This window comes from Sciurus carolinensis, chromosome 7 (genome assembly GCF_902686445.1).
Source record: "Sciurus carolinensis chromosome 7, mSciCar1.2, whole genome shotgun sequence".
Classification (NCBI taxonomy): Eukaryota; Metazoa; Chordata; class Mammalia; order Rodentia; family Sciuridae; genus Sciurus; species Sciurus carolinensis.
This window is the reverse complement of record NC_062219.1, coordinates 81567149-81587517: the sequence shown is the minus strand read 5'-3', so window position 1 is coordinate 81587517 and position 20369 is coordinate 81567149. Positions and strand designations below refer to the sequence as shown.

At 36.2% G+C, this 20369-nt stretch overlaps 1 pseudogene; it reads left to right on the top strand.

Moving 5' to 3' along the window:
• Nucleotides 1–135: 135 nt before the first annotated feature.
• Nucleotides 136–10098, top strand: LOC124989258 (peptidyl-prolyl cis-trans isomerase A-like; annotated as a pseudogene).
• Nucleotides 10099–20369: the final 10271 nt, after the last annotated feature.

The window sequence follows — 20369 nt, the reverse complement described above, 5'->3', positions numbered from 1 at the left end:
ATAAAGATATTGAATTTTATAAATTATTAAAATATAAAAAATGTAAATTCATACAATAGCAAAAAAGCATCCAGCACAAATATTCAAAGAACATCTGTAACATGAAAAAAAATGTGGGGAACTATTAATAGGGAAATGAGAAAATTGGAGCGATTCCACTGGGAATGCTCCCAGATTGTAGCACCATTACTGTACAATAGTGTTCCGAAGGTAATTATGTTTGGAATATTTACATTTGGACTAAATGAGCACTAAAAGAAAGTGCATTGTAATTAGTAGTGGATAAACTTGCTAGGACACAACCTTTCTTCAGCCAACAAACATTGGATGCCCAAAGAATATCTTTTTCCTAAGTAAATTTTAATATCTTTTGAGATAATTGCTCATTTACATGTCTCATTTGGCATGCAAAACTTTCCCCAGTGCGATTCCAGGAGGAAAGTTACCCTAATTGCAGGAAGTTTGGAATTAATCAGGCTGGAATGGACAAGCTATTATAAATATTATAGTTTATTATTTTGAATCTCATGAATTTAAGAACTTATGATCATCCAGAAGAGACCAGGCTATTGTTTTCCTTGGAGTCATCAAGGAAGAAAATGTTGACTATGCACATTAATATCATAAATGAGAATCTCCTAAGAGAGAAAACTGATTTGAACACTTCAGCACATTGTTTTCCTATGAGAATCAAATGAGTTTCAGTTAAATGAGTGGTACATGCAAGAAAGAAGGGGACCTAACTGTGGAGAATGAATAACAGGAAAGAGGATATGTGCAGAATCCATGCCTGGCACTATTGTGTAAAGCTCAGCTTCAGAGATGGAGAGACTGTGGATAGCATAGTTAGGGCAGAGTACAGAAAGGCCAACTCTGTAAACCAAGTAGGCAATTGCTTAGGGTGTACCATGTATAAGGATAATGCTAGATGCAGGTGTCAAACCCAGCCCTCCATGGTTGCATAAATACATCATGTATATGTAAATTTAAAAATCCTTTTTCAAAGGAGAAAGTTATATATTTGAGGTTATTTAAACTGTAGAGTCTATTAATTACACAGTTAAATATTTATTAAAACAAGTAGAAAAAAACTTCTACTTAAGTTTTCCGCTAAACAAGAATGATCTACAACAAGAGCATTCTTAATTGTTCACCAGACCAGTTGTGAGACAGCTGTTGCTTTGCAACAAATTCTGACAATGAGCAAATGTAAACCTAGAGGATATAACCTTGGCACTTTGGATATTTTCAAATTTAGCTTTTTATTATGAAAATGTTCAAGCATATGCAATATTAGATTAGTATAATAAATATCTATGTATCTATCACTGAGTGAAAATAATTATCAATATTTTGGTGGCATGCATTGTAATTAGAAGTACTGCCACATGGTGTGCCTTTCTTTCACATGTTATCTGGAATACCAAACACAAGCCTGATACATTGAATGGATGACTTAATGAAAAAATTTCAAGTCAAGAGAAAAGGATTTAGTCCACACAGTTTTTAACAGGAAAAAAAGAACTAAAGCTGGTGGAAGAATAATACTCTCTAAATAGTAGACCAATTTGATGTATGAAATGACAAAATGAGAATATAAACTAGAGCAAATCACAGCCTAATCTCACTGTCTCTCTCTCTCTCACATACAAAAGTAGACAGATGTACCTCCCAAGGCTCAAAATGAGAGAAAAAAAGAATCAAGCATGTACCGACTTTCCAAAGAATAACAGAGAAGTTATTTTGGATTTGTAAATGAGTAAAATCAGGAATTAGCCTTGATTGGTAGAATAAGAGTATATTGCAAAGGCAAAAAGGATGCATGCAGGATGAAAGAGTCACATGTAGCTAGGATGGCTGACATAAATGGTAGAAGACAACTGCTGCTGAGGAAAAGAAACAGAAAGACTTCTGTCCAGTGAAAAGACCTGGGAGCAGACATTGCATAACATCAAGCATACCCCGTGCTCAGGTACTAGTCTCTAATAGAGAGAAATCAGGAATTTCGAGGAGGAAAGACTGGTTTCAGAGCTGGGGCAAAGTAGGCACAAGATGAAACTGAAACTTTTGGATATGCCAGAAAGTAAGCAGCACTAGAAAGAAGGAGGAGGAAGGAGGGTGGAAGAGAAGGAAGAAGAGGTTGTCAACTTGTCACAAGGACACAGAAGCCAGATGAGGGGAGCTCCCACCGGTCAAATCTGGAATAATTTGAGCACCAAAACACTTCAGTGCAGGAATGAATAAAAGCTGTTGAAAAAATAGGAACCTGTGAGTTTGTACTAATAATAATGCATACGTATGTACCAGGAGAAAACAAAGATGCTTTCTTCCAGTAAAATGTGGAGTGTTGACTGAAATGTAGAGAGAGTACTGAAAAGAAAAAATCCTAATTTTTTGAAACCATCATAGTAAAGACTAGAACATGCAAAATTACCAATGCATTCTAAATCTTTGAGGAACAGGATATTTCCCCTTGTGCAGATTATTTCATAGTTACCAAAGGAAAAAATTGATAATTATCAAGGTGTTGATGGATAATCAAAATTAACACCATCAATGAGGAACAGACAGACATTGTGTGTTCTCATGTGATGTGAGACCTGAAAAAATGTACAAAATCACTCAAGCAACACTCTGGCTGAGAGTGCATACCACAAATCTAATCATGAAGAAACAAAAAATTAGAAATTTTCTATTAGAAAGCGGGGTATGTATGTGTGTGTACTTTTCAAAGTTGTCAGTGTCACGAAGGACAAAGACTATGGCAATGTTCTTTCCAGGTCAGAGAATAAAGGGACATGAAAACAAAATGTAATATCTGAGATTAGACTGAATTCTTACTAGAAGAAACAAAGATGCCATAAAGGACATTGCTGGTCAACTGACAAAATTAGAATCCAAAGATAAAAGTATTAGATCAGTAAAGCTGGGGATGATGCTGTGCATCTGTACTACTAGTTACTTGGGAGGCAGGAGGATCACTTGAACCCAGAATTTCAAGACCAGCCTGGGTAGCATAGTGAGATGGCATCCCAAAACAAACAACAAGCAAACAAAAAAATAACATCCATGATAAATGTACTGAAGTTGATAATCATACTATGGATATGTAAAAGAATACCCCTGTCTTAGTATGTTTTCTGTTGCTCTAAACAAAACACCTGAGAGGGCCATTTATAAGAGGTTTGGGGCTGGGGATATAGCTCAGTTGGTAGAGTTCTTGACTTGCAAGCACAAGGCCCTGGGTTCCAATCCCCAGCACCGCAAAAATAAATAAATAAATAAATAAAGATAAGAGGTTTGTTTGGGTTCATGGTTCTGGAGGCTGAGATGTTCAGATGCCAGTATCTGCTCAGCTTCTGGTGAGGGCCTCATGCTGCATCTTAACATGGTGGGAAAAGTTTTTTCTAAAAAAGGGCAAGCAGATGCACACAGAGGAGACAAAACACAAGAGGCAGCATCACTTTCCAGCAACCAGCTCTAACTCAGTTCCCAGAAAGTGGGAACTCACTCATTCCAATGAGAATTAACCCCATTTCATGTACTAATCTCTCTTAACAAATTAATCATCTTTAAAGACCCTACCTCTTAACACTGTAATGGCAATCAAATTAATTTAATTTTTGGCAGGAATGTACCACATTCAAACCTTAGTAACCCTTTTTCTTAGGAAATACACTTGGAAGTATTTAGAGCTAAAAAACATGATGCATGCAACTTTCAGATGGTTCTGAAAAAAAATTATGTAGAGATGCATTGGACACAGAAGAGGAAGCAAATGGGGTAAAATGTAAACGGCAGGCAAAAACTGAGAAATGAGTGTATGGTGCTATAATTTTCCAATTTTTCTGGACTTGAAATTATTTCCAAATAAAAGGTGTGTGAGTGGGGGTAAGCAGGAGGAAAGAAAGAGAGAGAGAGAGAGAGAGAGAGAGAGAGAGAGAGAGAGAGAGAGAGAGAGATGTGCTTTAAAGGAGACAGCTTTGCCAGTGGTTCAGGAAGACATTCAATGTGGGAAAAGCAGTCCTCCATCTTGGGAAACTGAAGGAACAGAAAAAAGAGGATGAGAAGCAATCTCCTTGTGCGCCCTAAACAAGACAAAAATTGGGAAGAGAGGCAGCTTAGACATAGAGATTAGTGAAAGGGACACATATAAATGAGAAGGAAAAAGAGGGGTTTGAATGACTAGAATGAGGCTGAGAAGGGCTCAGAAATGTGCTGATAGTAAAGTTCCACTGAACCTGTAACAGTCGCAGACTGGATAACGATGACTAGAAGTGCCTGTAGTACTGAGGTATTTGTAAAATGGGAAAAGAAAGAGGCATAAAAATTCTAATTTAGGGAGTGTGTGAAGATTTAAGATGTAATATTTGAAACATTTGAGTTCAGATCCTATAATTACTAGTATTTTCTTAATTGCAAGGAGCAGAAAAACAATTCATAATACTTAAAATAGCACAGTCCAATAAAAATTGAACGCAAGCCACATGTGTGCTTAAATTTTTCTACTAGCCGTGTTTTCGTTTGTTAGTCCTGGAGACAGAACCCAAGGGTGCTTAACCATAGAGTCATATTCCCAGCCCTTTTTAAATTTTTTTTACTCTGAGACAGGATCTCGCTGAGTTGCTTAGGACTTTCCTAAGTTGTTGAACTTGCGATCCTCCTCCTCAGCCTCCCAAGCTGATGGGATTATAGGCGTGCACCACTACCCCTGGCACTAGCGATGTTTTTAAAAGAGGAGTGATGAAAATAATTTTAGTGATAAATTTTATTTAATCCTCTATATCCATATGCATCATCAATGTATGGATAGAGTGGCATTGGTGGAAGAAGACATGCATCTTTTTGGTATATCTGATAGAGTTGGGAAAACAGAGAACAAATGTAATCTTCTACTATATTCTCAATTGACTATCTGCAATGACTTGAATGTGATTTGTCCTCCATGGAGTCATATGTGTTGGAAGCTTGGTCCTCAGAGTTGCATTGAGAGAGGTGGTGGAGCTTTAAGATGTGGAACTATTGTGAGCTTCTCAGGTCACCAGGGATTCAGCCCTCAAAAGGGATACAGGTAACTCTTGTTCTTACAAGTTTAGGTAACTCCTGAGTTCTTACAAGAGTAAACTGTTACAAGAGCAAGCCCAACCTTTGAATCATTTCTTTAACTTCCTGTTTCAAGATGCAATCTCTTCTTTCCACACATACTCTGGCCATTGTGATGCCAACCACCATGAGTTCCTCACTAAATCTAAGCTAATGCTAGCACCATCCTCTTGAGCTTTCAGAACTATGAGCTAAATGAACTTCTTTACTTTATAAGATTTGCCTGCCTTGAGTACTTTGTTTCAGTAACACAAAATGGGCTAATACAGTATTATAAATTTTTAAATTACAAAACAGCATACTAAGGTACTATACAATTAAATATTACTCATTATAAAATTCCAAACATCTTGGAAATATTTTAAACTACTATTATAATCTACTCTATATTCTTGAAAGCACACATACATCTAAACAAACTACAATAAAGATTTTACTGCATTGCACTTGGATTGAGGAAAATTTATTTTCAGATCTGTTTCACTGTTATACTAAATATGACTACCATGGTTTTCCCTCCCTCACATTCTGTCCTTCACACACAATGTCTGCTGAAGGCATGGACATAGACAATCATGCTTGTTTTTTGGTGACCCTGATCCTCCTTCCATTTGCTCAGACCACCTGTGGGCACTTGACACAAGCTAAACCAACCCAATATGATTCTGTCTAGAGAATTCAAAATAAACTTAAAATGGAAGGTTTAATATAGGGTATTGCAGCTTTGAGTAACTCAGGTACCAGTCTGTCCCACGACAGGTCATAGATACAGGTAGGTAGAAGGTTTGGGGAAGGAGAAACTAAGGGTATTGCAGAAAAGGATCAGAGATTAAAGAGGAGCTTTAACTCTCTTATTTCTGTGAGGTCTGTTTACTTCTTTGGTTATCTTCTGAAGTGTTATTCCTGTTTGTACAACAAGACTTCTTTTTATTAGAGCTAGTAAAATTGGTATATTAGAGCAAGTTTCTTTCCCTTGTTACAAACTCAGAGTAAGACAGGTGTGTGGTTTTTTAGAAACACTCTCAAAAATAGGGTAAAACCATTTTATTCATACACACACACACACACACATAAAAACAGGTATTATATATTATATATGTAATATATATACTATTACCAATTATAATTAGTAAGCAAGTTTTGTATACATAGTATATAATGCATATAATGAACATGTGCAGAAATATACACATTTTTACCAGAATGTGTGTGTATATATGTGTGTATGTGTATGTATGTGTATGTGTGTATATATATATATATATATATATGCATATATCACTAAGATCATAGTCTCTGGTGTCACATTGCCTGGTTTCAGACCCCACATCTGTCATTTACTAAATTTGTGATCTTAGGAAAATTATTAAGTTCTCTAAATTTTAGTTTCTTTATTTGTGAAATGGAGATAATGATAAATTCCTACCTTGTAAGGTTGTTATGAGGATAATAAAATTTTTAAAATTCTAAATACAATCACAAAAATATTAGTATCTAGAAGTGCTTTCTTTAGATCCATTTAAATTACTTTCCAACTATTAAACAAAAAGCCCCTATCTGACTCTGCCCCCACCCTTCCCCAACCAGGTCAAGCATCTGGAATATTTTAGGTAGAGATGTACTACTTTAGCTTCTTGGACTTAAAAGGTTTATATTGAAGTGGTCACAGGCATGAGGATGAGGGATTTCCAGCACCATTTTGACTTCCTATTCTTCTCTAGAGATAATCTTTATTGTACCTTATTCTCCTTTCTCAGGACGAGCATACACACTGAGACTCACACACCTCCTTATTTACTCACACTTTCAAGCTGAGAAATTCAGGAAGAAAGAGCAGTAGGAGCCCTTTTCATTCTATCTATACTTAGACCCCAGCATAATGAGAAAGGACAGTTTTGTGTAGAAATTGTTTCAAATCTGCATCAAGAGGAAAATAAATAATGTGAGTTTTTTAACTGAAATCATTACATCATAAGAAAATCAGCCCTGCAAGACAGCTTTGAGCTTAATGGGACAACCAGACCCTTTCTCACCAGGAGTAGGATTTCTGCTTTCCTCTGAAGAGCTTCCTTTGAAAAGCATCATTAGTCAAACTCACAGGATCATAGCCACAAAATGTTCATTGGATGAGGATGACCTGGCTCTCCCCGTATTCTAACACATTCTACTTAACATGTCTGCAATAGAAAGTTCAATTTTCACTTTCATTAACAAATGTGTGATTTAATTAGATGATTGTCAAACAATGGCTTTATGGTGCTCCACAAAGAAAATTCAGCCTCTTTTGGGCATTTCAAGAGGTTGAGTGTGACTGGTTCATGCTCACATAATTTAATCTTTAATTTGGGAGTTAAAATGGTCTTCAGAAATTGTTTAGTCCATGCCATCCAACAGACCTTTTGAGGACGATGGGAATGCCACAGCTGCAAAACTGTAATCACAAGATACACGAGTCATTTTTGTTTTTGTTGTTGTTTTTTGTTTTGGTACTGGGGATTGAACTCAGGTGCGCTCAACATCCCCACATCCCCAGCCCTATTTTGTACTTTATTTTGAGACAGGATCTCACTGAGTTGCTTAGCACCTTACTTTTGCTGAGGTTGCCTTTGAACTTGAGATTCCCCTGCCTCAGCCTCTGGATCCACTGGGATTACAGGCCACCGCATCCCACACATGAGCCTTTTGAGCACTTGAAATATGGCTAGTCAATAAATAGAATTTTTTAATTTTGACAGAAAATACATTTAAATTTTCATTTAAATAGCCGTATGTGACTGGTAGATGCAACATTGAATAAGGTAGATTTAATCTGTTCTTCTTGTTTTATGTATCAGTGAATTGGAACCCCAGGGAGACACATCAATTTACTTAAGTCATACAGTTTGTGAGAGGCAAAATCAAGGTTAAAATTCCTATATCCTAATTGCTAAACAAACAAACAAACAAACAAACAAAATACTGTGGCACCATTCCATATTGTTCTTATGTGTGAATATGTATATATTCATAGGGAAAAGAAACCATATTTTAAAAGAATACTCCATAAGAGCAGGAATTGTTTTCGGATTCACAGACATTTTTCTAGTACCCAGAACAAAGATGGCACATATTAGGCACTTATGAAATATTTGTTGAATAATGAATGCCTGAGCAAACAGTTACTAGATGTCAAAATGATCAGTTATGTGATTAAACTGGCCCTGATGAAGACAGGGACTAGATCTTGTTCACTGTCCTATCCTAAGCACCTGGAACTTAAATCCACATCAATATTTAAGTAATTTCTTGAAATTATTACAAAATGGTGATGAATACATACTTCAAAACATTTTTTTAAAGTCTTATCTTAGTTGTAGGTGGACATGATACCTTTATTTTATTTTATGTGGTGCTGAGGATGGAACCCAGGGCCTCAGGCATAAGAGGTGAGCACTCTACCACTGAGTCAGAGGCATGACCTGGTTCTCCCTGTAACCACATGTAAGGTATAGAAGCATAGGACTATCGTGGATGAGCTAGGTTAGCATGTCAGTCCTGCAATCACATGATTTTGTAGTTTTAGAAATGCTCCTTTAGCTGGTTGGGCAGTGCTAAAATGAAAGGCTGACTAGTATTCCCAATCTCCAGTTTAATATTCTAAGATTAATTTCCCCCACATCTCTGCCAAAAAATGATATTAAGAATAAGTTTATAAAACTCCAGATTAGCTCACCAATTTTTAAGTGTATGACATTCTCCTAAAAACTCTCATTTTATCAAATAGGTCATGAGGGAACCCAGACACAAGGTTGAGTTACAACTGCTCAGAGCAAACGTTTTCATCATCTAGACAACAGAGTTTTAAAATGTAAATAACAGAGAACTTAGCAGGGCATAAAATGAAGTGGTAGCAAAATGTTCTGCGCCCCCCCCACCCCCATTCCCAGCTAAATGCAAAAATATATCTGAATGCAGATGCTTCTTTCAATTTCAGAATATTAGAACATGGAGGGTTATGTGATATCACCTTAGCACAAGGCAGATCAACTACCACCATTGTTAAAACATTGTCTGCATATAGCTGACCATCACCAATAAGTTTTGCTGACTCATTGGTTCTCCTTCTATCCTGACATAGCTGTAAAATCCAGCATAGCCAGCGGAGTCTGTTTCTTCGACTTCTGCCATTTGCTTATTGTGTTCACACACTGCCTACCCGACCACCACCACACCCAATCTGAGTTGTCTTTGAGCTGGAAATAATATTGATGATTCATTTTATTCTTTGTTAATTGGGAGTTAAGTCTTAAAATGTTTTCACAATTAGGAAATACTGACAATCTGATGCCTTGAAAGGCAAGTTGGATCAGCTACATCCCTGGAGCTTTGTACTATTGTCTTTGTGGTTCCTAAGATTGCTTCTACTGAGGTGGGCAAATTGGTTGAGATTCAAATGGGAGATTAAAAAATAATTAAAGGGCTTTCAAGACACCACTGTCGCCTGTGGTCGTTCTCTGTCAGCCACGGTCAACCCCACTGTGTTCTTCGACATCGCCTTCAATGGCGAGCCCTTGGGCCGCGGCTCTTTCCAGCTGTTTGCAGACAAAGTTCCAAAGACAGCAGAAAATTTTCATGCTCTGAGTACTGGAGAGAAAGGATTTGGTTATAAGGGTTCCTGCTTTCACAGAATTATTCCAGGATTTATGTGCCAGGTGGTGACTTCATACACCATAATGGCACTGGTGGCAAGTCCATCTATGGGGAGAAGTTTGATGATGAGAACTTCATCCTAAAGTATACAGGCCCTGGCATCTTATCTATGGCAAATGCTGGGCCGAACACCAATGGTTCCCAGTTTTTAATCTGCACTGCCAAGACTGAGTGGTTGGATGGCAAGCAAGTGGTCTTTGGGAAGATGAAAGAGGGCATGAACATCGTGGAAGCCAGACACGCTTTGGGTCCAGGAATGGCAAGACCAGCAAGAAGATCACCATTACCGACTGTGGACGACTCTAATACTTTTGACTTGTGTTTATCTTAACCACCAAACCATTCCTCTGTAGCTCAGGAGAGCATCCCTCCACCCCATCTGCTCACAATATTCCATAATCTTTGTGCTTTCGCTGCAGTTCTTTGGGTTCCATATTTTCCTTATTTCCCTCCAAAGTCTAGCTGTATTGCAGAGTTAAGTTTATGGATTATGAATAAAAACTAAATGACAAAAAAAATTAAAGTTCTTTTTTTCTTTTAAGCTTAAAATTTTCATTAATGAAAAATGGCAATGGGAAGAAGGGGCAAACGCGTGTTTCAGAATAGGTAATAATGTTTATTCCTCCATGGCCTTGAGTACAATGTTCCCTCTTCTTGCAAGTGAGGCCCTTCCCTTCTCTACCTATAAAGTCCTATGTATCCTTTAAAACCAAGCTGAGGCAACATCACCTGTGATGAACTGTTTACAAAATTTTCTTCCCTCATCCACCCTTTGGACAGTCACCTCCCACACTGACTCGGCTTGGCCAAGTGACACTTGGTCTAATGTGAAAATAGAAAATGTAACTTAAGCAGAGAATTCAAAAGTTATCACATGTTGAAACCTTCCCTTTCTGCTTTTGAAATTCTGCAACCATGTAAAAAAGGCCATCCTGCAATAGGTTGGTGAGTGGCTCAATTGTTCTTGTCTCTTCAGCAACTGACAAGAGTGAGGCCCTTCATAAACAGCCAGGTTCCAGGTGACATGCCAGCTGAATGCAACCACATAACTGAGTCTACAAGAAACCAAGAGAAGAGTTCTGTGTGTTCTGCCAAAGTTACCAATGTATATAATTATGAGCTAATTAATAATTACAGTTTTAAGAGACTATGCTTTGGAGTAGCTTGTTATAAACAAAACATTAACTGACGTAAAAACGTGTTGTCTATATAAAGTATTGTTACAACAAATATCTAAGATATGTGACACTGGTTTTAGGACTAGTGTTAGAGATGGAATCACAGCAGATCAGGGCTGCTAACAAAGATGAGAACAATAGCTGGAGAACTGTTAGCCAAGGCTGGGAAAATGTTGAGCAAACTATTAGTGGAGAATGGAACAGCCGCCAGTAAAGTGCTAAAGCAGGCTAGGAAAATGGTGACTCATGCTATACAGTAGTGAAGCAATTGGTAAAACTGTCACCTGGGGTGCCTTGGAAAATAGAAAATACACCTAATAAATTTGTGGAGCTGACTAAGGAGATTTTCAAGCAATGCCAACTGTTTTCTGCTAGTGGTATACGAGTAAGTACTGTATGAAAGAGATGAGTTAAAAGGGAACTATTCTGTTTGTAAATAAAATTTAAAAGATAATGACCTTTATGCAGGGCAGAACTCTAAGAATACCAAACTACACTGCATTTCATTCAATTTCTATGTGTTTTAAATTCAGTGTTAGTATATACTATCCTTGGGCTTTTGAATCTGTGTCTTTTGCTCCTTCGAACATGATATTTTATTGGAAAATTAATGCTAATCTCTGAGGCTACAGATGAGGCACCTACAGCTAAGAAATGTGCCCAATCACATAAGAAGGAGAAAAGTCAATATTCAGCCCTGAACTATCTGGCTTCAAAGTTAACATTCTTTGCTTCTTTCTTGTTTTCCAAATTCTTCCAACAAGGAAAGCATTCCAATTTGCAGTGAGTTTTTTAAAAAAAATTTTAACCTGAAATAGAATGTATCCTATAGTTTCATTTATAAGGATACTCAAAAACTACACAAAAGTTTCACAGGACTGAATCGTTTTAACATTCAAGATGGGTAATAGGATGATGTATTATGTATGAGGGGCTAGAATCTGCCTTCCACTTTTGTCATTGTAATAGAGTGGAAATGATGGTGACCCAGCAGCTTGTGCTCTTAAAGGTGGACTTGGTCTTTGATATCTGACCCGGAATGATCTCCTGGCACATCTCCTGCTGCTTCTGGCTTAGCATCTTCCTCTTTTTTTGGATAAGCTTTTCTTCCTCTCTTTTAATTCTGAAAATTCCCATTTAGATTAATGAAATGAAAATTTCCCTGGCAGGAGAACAAGGAAGAAATGGATTTTTTACAACAGGAGAAAATAATATTAAACCTACTTAGGAAGGGAGGATTCAGTTAAGATAATTGTTCTTTTTTTACCCCCGCCAAAAAAGAAAGAGATCTCTATTCTTGGAATGATTTATATGTTATTTTCCCTGAAATTAGAGAACATAGATGATAAATTTCGTTAAGTGCTTTATTCTCTGAATTTCTACACTAATCTCCATTCTTGTGGGATTTGGAAGAGAAAATTCTCCATCTCTTTAAAAACAAATGAGTCCAATAACAATTAGGCCTCCCTCAATGACCTTCATGCCTGGCAGAAGAAACATTAAAAATATAAAACCATGCTGTATTTTATTCAATTTTTAGATTTTTAAAATTCAATATTTGATTTTACAGATTCTGTGTCTTTTTCTACTTCTGCCATAATCCTTTACTAAAAAATTAAGGCTTAATAAATACATTTGATGTTTTGTGACTTATCAGACATCTTAAATATTTTGGAAGAAAGAAAAAGAGCACAACCTCATAGCTTATAATAGTATTTATTATCATTATAGTATAGAGTTTCTCAATAGAAACACTATTTATTATCATTCTGGGTAAAAAGATAATTCTATGTGTGGGAATTCTCTGAGCATTGCATTAGTTTATCACCATGGTCACAACACACTAAATGCTTATAGGGTCCCACAGTCCTTAAGAATAAACAAAAATGCTTGTAAACATTTACAAATACCTTTTGTGCATGAGTGGTCTTGTCCCTGGTTGAGTGAAATTCACTGGTATAGTATAAATTTGAGAAATCCAAACCTCTCTTCTCCTCCCCTCTAGCTTTTTCCCAAGTAATTATGGGAGTTTCTAGGGGCCATCTCACTGGTGCTCATCAAACAGTCCTCTCAACTCTCACAGGTTGCAGCAAATTCCCTTTGGTCCAGTTTATCTTTACTGGTGCTTTTCCTGCTGCAGGTCTTTCTGGATGCAGACTAGTACAACTTGTTTCTCAGAATTTGCATGTTCCTTCGTATTCCTGTACTTGGCCTTAAGTGAGGAAAGTAGCATGCCAAGGTTAGTTCTGGGCTGAAAAATATGCAAGGTAGAGGAGGAATGGAATCAGAGCCTCTTCTTTCATTCTAGAACTTGTGGTCAACTCTCCCCTCTCAAAATATATTACTTCCCAAATGCATCTCAGTGCCTACCAAACTCCATTTGTATTCTATTTGAGTGGGGAATTATGAGGAACAAAATCTGGTTTATTTTTGGTGCTAAAATATTTAAGGCTTGGGATTAAACTGAATTCGTGTATTAAATCTCCCAAATTGAGCAGCAGCCTCTATAGGATCTCAAGTTACATTTGTATCCAATTCAAACATAGCCTTAATTCTCAGATTTACCTCTGTAATTTTGGCTTTAAACACTTAACTGACATCTAATCCTTGTTCTCATCCTCATTCTTACAGTTGCTTATATTATTCTCTTGTCCCAAACTCAATATATCCAAATCTAAAGTAACATCCTTTCTCTTGTCTTGGTTTGTTCTGTGCTGCTATAACAAAATGCTGGAGATTGGGTAATTCATAAAGAACAAAAATTTATTTCTCACTATTCTGGAGGCTGGGAAATGCAAGATCAAGGTGCCAGCCGGATCAGTCATCTAGTGAAGGTTGGGTACTCCAAAGGAAGAATCTTTGTGTCCTTACATGGTAGAAAGTGGAAGGGCTAGTGACCTGCATGAGGCCTCTTTTATAACTAATTCCACTCACAAGGGAGGAGCCCTCATGGCTTAATCACTTCTTAAAAGTTCCAAAGCTTAAAGCTCTCACAGTGGTCATTAAATTTTAACACCCAGATTTTCAAGGCACAAATCAAGCCATAGCACTCCTCATACCACTAAAAGTCTTTCCAACTTCTTAATTTGTGTGTGTGTGTGTGTGTGTGTGTGTGTGTGTGTGTTTGTGTGTGTGTAGTGGGAGAGGAATCAGTAGTATAATATATATTACAGGTTTGACTTGTTCCTATTTCTTATTTTTTTAAAGATTCTTTTTTAGATGTTGAGAGACCCTTATTTTATTCATTTTATTTATATGTGGTGCTGAGAATCGAACCCAGTGCCTCACACATGCTAGGTAAGCACTCTACCACTGAGCCACAACCCCAGCCCTCCTGTTTCTTATTAGATACTAATATGGTAATAATCATTTTTAATGACCTAATGTGTTTTAATTTCATTTGTTTCCTTATAATTTTTTTTTAACTTTGCTAAATTATGTTCTCTTCACATCACCATGACACCTTCATGGTCTTAAAACTAGATTAATCAACTACCTGTTGGTTCTGTTTCTTCTTGATTTATTCATTCATTCTACTAAACTAGCAATTAATTTACCATTGAAGTATGAGCTATACCTTCTGTACCTATGTGGCTAAGATCATTCAACTCACCAATATTTATTGAATATCTGTTATGTACCAGATTTTGCTCTTCCTTTCTTTCTTACTTTTTAAAAAAATCCTTTTTTATTTAATATGAAGTCTTCTGACCTCTTCAATTCATACCGTCTTTTCCTTTCTCAGAACATTCATCCCACAATAAACATTCCAACTTAGTCAAAACTACAAATTTGTAGTTATAGTATACATTATTTCCACAACATATTATAAATCCTTAGAAAACCAAAATCATATTTTGCTTAATTTATATATTTTTTTATGATATTTAGAACAAGACTGACTACATAATAATCCTTTAGTCATTGATTTTACTAAAATCTCAGTTTCTCCCAAAATAGACCTCATTTTAGCGCCACGTGGGATGGAATATGTAAGATCCATACCCACTGAAATTAGCTGGTTTCTTATTGGCTGTGATGTCTCACTTTTTTTTTTATTTTTTAAAGAAAATGAGATCTTGCTAATTAAATTTTTTAGGATTGATGTTACTAGAGTTAAACTTCTTCTTTGATCTCTCAGTACTCCTTTAAAATGAGTCTATGCTATAGAAAAAATAGAATGCAAAAAAAGTTAGTCTTCAGAAAAAGATGATAGATCTGGATATGACTGAAGACACTGGAATGCCAGAAGCATGGCTCCATCTAAGTCTGCAGGCCTCAGAGCCTCAGAGGCTGATGGTGTTATTCTCAGTCTGGGGACAAAAGCCTGAGAACCCAAGGAGGGGCTGCTGGTATAAGACTTGATATCTAAACTCCAAAGATTCTGGAGTTCTATTGTCCAACAACAGGAGAGGAGGAATGCAGTCCAGCTTCGAGACAGACAAATTCATCTTTTCTCTGTTTTTGTTTCCCCCAGATTCCTGGCCGATTGGTTGAGTCACACCCACACTGAGGTGGATCCAAGTCCACCCACACTCACACATTGATCTCTGCAAACATCCTCAGAAACGCACCCCAAAATAATGCCATGCTTGGTTTCTAGGTATTCCTTAACACAGCCTAATTTATATGTAAAATTAACGTCACAGTGTGGAAGCAATGGGAAATTTAACAAATAATGCCTCCCAAATTAATTTTCTATGTGGATCAACATCGTAACCAAAAATAAATTCCTAATGGATTAAATACATACAACTTAAAAAAAAAATTTAAGATAGACACAATACCTTTACTTTATTTACTGATTATGTGGTGCTGAGGATCAAACCCAGTGCCTCACACTTGCTAGGCAAGTAAACTACCACTGTCCTCAAACTCCATTTTTTGAACATTTGTGTATAAAACAACATAGCATCAACATTTTTTTTAATCCAGAAATCTTATTTATATATTTTTAACATTTTTTTCATGCATGTATATAGGGTAATAAAGTCTGTCTCATTTTACTGTTCTTCCTATCCCCACCTCCTTACCCCTCCCCTTACTCCCTTCTGCATAATCCAAATAACTTTTTTAAATTCTTAAGGAAAATATAGATTACCTTTGTAATCATGTATTACTAAAGGATTTCTTAAAGGGAGAGAGAGAGAGAAATACATGAACTAAAAAATAGATAATTATGACTGTGTTAAAATGAACAACTTGTTTATTGACAATGTGTAAAAAGGCAAGTCACAAAGCAGGAGAATATATTTTCAACACATATTAGTTAAAACAAAAAAAAATAGCATTCTGTATTATTTTAAAACTACAGTTAAAAGACACAAACCAATAGAAAAATGAGCATACATTTCGTAGAAGAGGAAAAACTAATGGCTAGTAATATATAAAAAGATGTTCAATTTCATTCATAATCAGAAAAAGGCAAAAATTCCATTTTATATCCAAACTATTGTCCAAAAAATTAAAAACTGACATCAATGTGCTTTTGAGGATTATGATAGCAGGGACTCTCATGTGAGTACAAGAGAGGGTAAATTTGTCCAACTTGCTTTGAGAATAATTTGGAAGATGTACCCACCTAATACCCAGCAATTTCACTCCTAGATAAAGATCCTAGATTGGAGAAACCCTCACATATAGGCATTCAAGACTAAGGAACTAAAATATTCATTGCAGTACTGTTTTTAACAGTAAAATCTAGAACCAGCACAAAGGACAGTTGTGGTATATTCATACAATAGAATACTTAATATACCACAGTGAAAACAAATGAATTATAACTTCATGTGTCCACATGAATGAGCCTCTCAAACATAATGCAGGTGAAAAAGAAAGTGACAGACGAACACCAAGGTTGCAGTTCTGTTTATAGAAATTTTAAAAAATGCAAAACCCAACAATTATATTTATGGATGCATACATCAAAAAACTACATTGAAAGATAAAGGAATGATAACTCATAATTCAAGATAATGGCAACCTAGGAAGTGGGGAGTAATGTATATTGGAAGGGACACAGAAGAAGACTTCAAACATATAATAGAGTTTTCATCTTCTCTTATTTTTCACCTTTTTAAATTTTATTTTTTAACTTTAATTTAATTTTACTTTGTTATGGTAAGAATTTTATTGTAGTATGTTTTATAGTAAGAGCTTTCATTTTTCCACTGAGTGGTAGATATAAGCAGGTTTAGTTTATTTTTTATTATCTGTTCTGTACATAGGTAGTTTTATACTCAGTGTATATGAAATAATTCAAAAAGAATTTTTGTTAACATACTTAATAGGTATTAAGCTAAATAACTATGCCTCTGATTTGTGTCCCCATTCTTAAGTGGATTTGTTTGCCTAAATGTTCTGGATGTATACCTACCTACAATAGTCACTTTAAGCACAATACCTTCATGGTTCCAAATTGCTTGCAGAGAATTTGCTCTTTACACTTCTATCTTTCTTTATAGAGAAATAATACCCAAATTTTACAGAATAAGACTATCATGCAGAAAGTCAGAATAGTTTTGCTGAAATTGGGGGCTGAGATCATGTATAAATTGGGAGATTTCCACTTTGCTTTGTGTTGAGTAGTGATGGTCTATGTGGCTACAACTTTAGAATAACATTTTTTTTAAAATCCTTTTCCCTCTCCTTTTTTTTTAACAACTCCCCACACACTAAATATCTTTAGGAACATATGGTAGTTCCAAGAAAAAGCCAAGTGAATATCTGAAACATTAATGCGCCATGCTGCTATCATCACAAGAATAAAGAAAACTGGGAATCCAGCAATCTCCTAACACAACAACTGTTGCCTGCCAATTCCTATATCAAATAAAAATCATCACTTAGGGGAAGGAGGGTTGCACGGTGACTAAGCAGACAGATGGCAGGTGTGAGTCAAAACACTCTGGGGTGCTAGCTCAAATCATTCGGCATTACTCACTGCTGCGTTGCCCACTCGACTAGGAGGAAAAGGTTGGAAATCTAATGGACAGAGATTTAAAAGACAATCGAGGTCTTAAATGAAGTGCTGCAACTTCTATACCGAATTCTTTGGGGCTGCCCGCTCATCTGTCTCTGCACTCAGCTGATTTAAACCTCTCCTGCTTTTTCTTGCTGGCAGGTCCCTGTGATGCACAAGGAGGCCATTGTTTCTCCACGGTACTATTCCTACCGGAGATGGGACCACCTGTTTCAAAGGTTACCTGGCTGCATTCCTACAGGGCAGTGTTCCAAGACCAGAGATAGGAAGTTAACCACATCCTTGCCTGGCAAGCAACCTATCATGGCTCACAGTCTTAGCATTTAGTTCCTGGGAGTGACCGAATTTAATTTGTATGTGTTAGACACATGCCCATGGGGGTGGGAGGGGGGGAAGAACCTCAACCACTCTCTCTTATTTGCATAACTGCTTTACATATTGCTATCATACTGGAGGCTATTAGCTGTAATGAATATGCATGTAATTATAGAAAAGGGCCCTAGGTGGAGCCTCAGTACTGGTGCCGACAATTGGAAGAACGAATTGAAAATAAATCAGTCTTCCGAAATTTCCATAAGGAATCATAGTATTTTACAGAATAATCTGTTTGTTGTTGCTGTTATTCCAGCATGAGGAATATTTAAATGTAGAAATAGATGCTTTGTTTGTTAAGGATAACTCTCAAAAGAGCGTGTTCAGTCATAAGGAATGAAAGCACGTCAATGCCAGTGTTCTGTCTGACATGGCAGTGTGTGTGTGTGAGAAGAGTGTCCCTAGCCCACCCACTCACTCTTCTGAGTGCTTCTCCTCCCTGTAGGGACATTACCACTAATTTCTTTATTTATATATAGTAAAAACATCTCACATCATAAAGAGAAATAATCAGAATTATTTTTAAGACATTTTGTCTTTATTAGATTATTTACACAGAAACCATAAGAAGTCAATATTACTCTTTTCTATTTGTGCTTCCTTTTGTTTTCTTTGTCACTGCTGCCAAAACTTAGGTTAATTAAATTTTTTATTAAATTTTCCCCAGCTTTATTGAGGTATAATTGACAGATAAAAATTGTGTATACTCGAGGTGAACAAGATGATGATTTTACATTTTAGTACTGCTTTCCTTTTTCTCTTTTCCTTCTCTTTCCTTACTTTCTTTTAGATACACTGATTTTTTTTAAAGTAATATTTCAGGTAATTCAAAAGAAGACTATTATAACCACATCTATATTTATTTGTGTGCATCACCCAACTCAAGAAATTAACCATTGCAAATAAAATTTAAGTTCTGTTGGTAACACATCCTTTCATATGAAACTCCCCTCACCTTCAAGACATCATTAATATTCAGAATTTTGTGTTCATCGTTCACATGTATATATTCAAAATCATCCTATATATGTATCATTGATTAAGACGTACTATATTAAATGCGTCCAAATTTATTTTGTTGGTTACCTACTGCTATCATTTAGATATTGAGAGTTCTCCAAGGGTCCATGTGTTATAAAGGCTTGGTCCCGGGGTTACTTTTGGGATATGCTGTGGATACTTAGGAGGTGGGCTAAGTGGGAGGTCCTTATGTCTTTGTGTGTGTGCCCTTGAAGGGGATTGGGAAATCCTGATTTCTTCCTCTGCCTTTTATAGTTCCTGGTCATAGGGTGAGCAGTTTGCTCTTCCACTGGCTCCCCTCCATTACCATCTGGCACCCACACCAGAGATCTAAAAGCAATGGGTCCAGGTGACCATGGATTGGAAGTTCAATGATCATGAGCCCAAAGAAACATTTTCTCTTTACAAGTTATTTTCTCAACTATTTTGTTACAGTGAAAGAAAACTGAATAATACACATGCTTTATGTGTCTTCTGCAATTTGCTCTTTTCTCAGGTTTTGTTTGTAAGATTTATCCATTATGATTCAAATAGCTCTATTCATTCTTTTTAAAAATAAAATCAACTTTTTATTTTGGAATGATTTTCATTTACCAAAAAGTTGCAAAATGCAGAGAGAGTAGACCATTCTCCCAACTTTTCCCTGTTCCAGAATCCAGTGCAGGATATCACATTACATTTAGGATTCATCTATTTTTTTTTCTTTTGTATAAATATACTAAAATTTACTTTTCCATTGTTATGGTGATGGATATTTAGATTGTTTCCATTTTTCTATTAATATAATTGGTGATATCTTTGTGTATGTGTGATGTCTTTGTATACACATGAACTCTTTAGTTATACCCATGTACACTATCACAAATATATCAAAGCTCCCACTGCTATTTTTTCTAAATATTGGTATCATCAAACCACATTTTTACAAATTTTATGGGTAGTATACATTAATGTACTTTTTTTACTATTGATGAGATTGAACATTTTTCATGTTTCCTGTTGTGTAAAGTACCCATTCATATCTT